This window comes from Triticum dicoccoides, chromosome 7A, assembly GCF_002162155.2.
Source record: "Triticum dicoccoides isolate Atlit2015 ecotype Zavitan chromosome 7A, WEW_v2.0, whole genome shotgun sequence".
NCBI classification, from domain to species: Eukaryota; Viridiplantae; Streptophyta; class Magnoliopsida; order Poales; family Poaceae; genus Triticum; species Triticum dicoccoides.
In genome coordinates, this window is record NC_041392.1 from 664,429,247 (window position 1) to 664,433,875 (window position 4,629).

Here is a 4,629-nt window from a genome sequence, read left to right on the forward strand (position 1 = left end):
CAAAAGAGGGAAAACAAAACAAGGAAAGGGGGGGGGGCTAACCGGCCTAGAGTCCCTCTGGGACTCGGCCTAGAGCGAGGGAGGCGGCGGTCTGGCGCTACGCCTGGCGCGCGCGCTGGCTGGGGAGGCGGCCGGCTGGCTGGGCCTTTGGCCCGGCTGGCCTTGGTCCCCCTTTTTTTAACTGGATTCGCGCACAGAAAAACAAAAGAAAACTAAACTAAACGAACTCCAAAATTACTAAAGTAAATTTTTCCCCGACTCCTAAAATTGAGTCGAACAAAATGAACTTTACTCCGGGCCTAGAATGCAATTTTTGAAAACGCGCATTTTTCCCTATCCAAATAAAAGCAACGAAACTCCAGCAAAACCAAAATTTGATTTATTCATTAAATCTTCATTTTTCCTAACTTTGGGAAAGTCATATTATTCCCTCTCTCATTTTTTTGATATTGGAAAAATAATTGAAGATGAAATAAATAAATCAAATGATCCTCTTTTCAAATTCGAGAAAACTCTCAAATATGAAAATAACGAAATCTCCAACTCTCTCCGAGGGTCCTTGAGTTGCGTGAAATTTCTCGGATCGACCAAAATGCAAGAAAAATATGATATGCATGATGATCTAATGTATAACATTCCAAATTGAAAATTTGGGATGTTACAAAGATGTTAGTAGCAATGATGCGGATTGGATCCGTGATCTGAGGTTTATCCTCATTCTTGCACAGAAGAATTATGTCCTTGATGCACCGCTAGGTGACAAACCTATTGCAGGAGCAGATGCAGATGTTATGAACGTTTGGCTAGCTCAATATGATGACTACTTGATAGTTTAGTGCACCATGCTTAAACGGCTTAGAATCGGGACTTCAAAGACGTTTTGAACGTCATGGACCATATGAGATGTTCCAGGAGTTGAAGTTAATATTTCAAGTAAATACCCGAGTTGAGAGATATGAAGTCTCCAACAAGTTCTATAGCTAAAAGATGGAGGAGAATAGCTCAAGAAGTGAGCATGTGTTCAGATTGTCTGGGTACTACAATCGCTTGAATCAAGTGGGAGTTAATCTTCCAGATAAAATAGTGATTGACAGAATTCTCTAGTCACCATCACCAAGTTAGTAGAACTTCGTGATGAACTATAGTATGCAAGGGATGATGAAAACGATTCTCGAGCTTTTCATGATGATGAAATCGATGAAGGTAGAAATCAAGAAAGAGCATCAAGTGTTGATGATTAACAAGACCACTAGTTTCAAGAAAAGGGCAAAGGGAAAGAAAGGGAACTTCAAGAAGAACGGCAAGCAAGTTGCTGCTCAAGTGAAGAAGCCCAAGTCTGGTCCTAAGCCTGAGACTAAGTGCTTCTACTACAAAGGGACTGGTCACTGGAAGCGGAACTGCCCCAAGTATTTGGCGGATAAGAAGGGTGGCAAAGTGAACAAAGGTATATTTGATATACAGATTATTGATGTGTATTTTACTAGTGTTCGTAGCAACCCCTCGGTATTTGATACTGGTTCAGTTGCTAAGAGTAGTAACTCGAAACGGGAGTTGCAGAATGAACAGAGACTAGTTAAGGGTGAAGTGACGATGTGTGTTGGAAGTGGTTCCAAGATTGATATGATCATCATCGCACACTCCCTATACTTTCGGGATTAGTGTTGAACCTAAATAAGTGTTATTTGGTGTTTACGTTGAGCATGAATATGATTTGATCATGTTTATTGCAAAATGGTTATTCATTTAAGTAAGAGAATAAATTGTTCTTTTGTTTACATGAATAAAACCTTCTATGGTCATACACCCAATGAAAATGGTTTGTTGGATCTCGATCGTGGTGATACACATTCTCATAATATTGAAGCCAAAAGATGCAAAGTTAATAATGATAGTGCACCTTATTTGTGGCACTGCCGTTTATGTCATATTAGTGTAAAGCGCATGAAGAAAATCCATGCTGATGGGATTTTGGAATCACTTGATTATGAATCAGTTGATGCTTGCGAACCGTGCCTCATGGGCAAGATGACTAAGACTCCATTCTCTGGAACAATGGAGCAAGCAACTGACTTATTGGAAATAATACATACTGATGTATGCAGTCCGATGAATGTTGAGGCTCGCGGCGAGTATCGTTATTTTCTGACCTTCACAGATGATTTGAGCAGATATGGGTATATCTACTTGATGAAACATAAGTCTGAAACATTTGAAAAGTTCAAAAACCTTCAGAGTGAAGTGGAAAATCATCGTGACAAGAAAATAAAGTTTCTACGATCTGATCGCAGAGACAAATATTTGAGTTACGAGTTTGGTCTTCAATTAAAACAATGTGGAATAGTTTCACAAAACGTGCCACCTGGAACACCACAGCATAATGGTGTGTCCGAACGTCATAACCGTACTATTATTGGATATAGTGCAATCTATGATGTTTCTTACCGATTAACTACTATAGTTTTGAGGTTATGCATTAGAGACAGCTACATTCACGTTAAATAGGGCACCATCTAAATCCGTTGAGATGACACCATATGAACTATTGTTTGGCAAGAAACCTAAGCTGTCGTTTCTTAAAGTTTGAGGTTGCAATGCTTATGTGAAAAAGTTTCAACCTGATAAGCTCAAACCCTAATCGGAGAAGTGCAACTTCATAGGATACCCAAAAGAAAATGTTGGGTACACCTTCTATCACAGATCCGAAGGCAAGATATTCATTGCTGAGAATGGATCCTTTCTAGAGAAGGAGTTTCTCTCGAAAGAAGTGAGTGGGAGGAAAGTAGAACTTGATGAGGTAACTGTACCTGCTCCCGTATTGGAAAATAGTTCATCACAAAAATCTGTTCCTGTGACTACTACACCAATTAGTGAGGAAGCTAATGATGATGATCATGTAACTTCAGATCAAGTTACTACCGAACCTCGTAGGTAAACCAGAGTGAGATATGCACCAGAGTGGTACGGTAATCCTGATCTGGAGGTCATGTTACTTGACCATGACGAGCCTACGAACTATGAGGAAGCGATGATCAGCCCAGATTCCGCAAAATGGCTTGAGGCCATGAAATCTGAGATGAGATCCATGTATGAGAACAAAGTATGGACTTTGATTGACTTGCCCATTGATCGGCGAGCCATTGAGATTAAATGGATCTTCAAGAGGAAGACGGACGCTGATAGTAGTGTCACTATCTACAAAGCTAGAATTGTCGCAAAAAGGTTTTCGATAAGTTCAAGGTGTTGACTACGATGAGAGTTTCTCACTCGTATCTATGCTTAAGTCTGTCCGAATCATGTTAGCAATTGCTGCATTTTATGAAATCTGGCAAATGGATAAACAAAACTGCATTCCTTAATGGATTTATTAAAGAAGAGTTGGATATGATGCAACTAGAAGGTTTTGTCAATCCTAAAGGTACTAACAAAAATATGCAAGCTCCAGCGATCCATCTATGGACTGGTGCAAGCATCTCGGAGTTGGAATATACGCTTTGATAAATTGATCCAAGCATATAGTTTTATACAGACTTGCGGTGAAGCCTGTATTTACAAGAAAGTGGGTGGGAGCACTACAATATTTTTGATAAGTATATGCATGACATATTGTTGATCGAAGATAATGTAGAATTATTCTGCAAAGCATAAAGGAATGTTTGAAAGGAGTTTTTCAAAGAAAGACCTCGGTGAAGCTGCTTACATATTGAGCATCAAGATCTATAGAGATAGATCAAGACGCTTGATAAGTTTTTCAATGAGTACATACCTTGACAAGATTTTGAAGTAGTTCAAAATGGAACAGTCAAAAAGGAGTTCTTGCTTGTGTTACAAGGTGTGAAGTTGAGTAAGACTCAAAACCCGACCACGACAGAAGATAGAGAGAGAATGAAAGTCATTCCCCATGCCTCAGCCATAGGTTCTATAAAGTATGCCATGCCATGTACCAGACCTATTGTATACCCTGCCCTGAGTTTGGCAAGGGAGTACAATAGTGATCTAGGAGTAGATCACTGGACATTGGTCAAAATTATCCTTAGTGGAATAAGGATATGTTTCTCGATTATGGAGGTGACAAAAGGTTGGTCGTAAAGGGTTACGTCGATGCAAGTTTTGACACTGATCCAGATGACTCAAAGTCTCAATCTAGATACATATTGAAAGTGGGAGCACTTAGCTAGAGTAGCTCCGTGCAGAGCATTGTTGACATAGAAATTTGCAAAATACATACAGATCTGAATGTGGCAGACCCGTTGACTAAACTTCCCTCACAAGCAAAACATGATCACACCTTAGTACTCTTTGGGTATTAATCACATAGCAATGTGAACTATATTATTGACTCTAGTAAACCCTTTGGGTGTTGGTCACATGACGATGTGAACAATTGATGTTAAATCACATGGCGATGTGAACTAGACTATTGACTCTAGTGCAAGTGAGAGACAGAAGGAAATATGCCCTAGAGGCAATAATAAAGTTATTATTTATTTCCTTATATCATGATAAATGTTTATTATTCATGCTAGAATTGTATTAACCGGAAACATAATACATGTGTGAATACATAGACAAACAGATTGTCACTAGTATGCCTCTACTTGACTAGCTCGTTGATCAAAGATGGTTATGTTT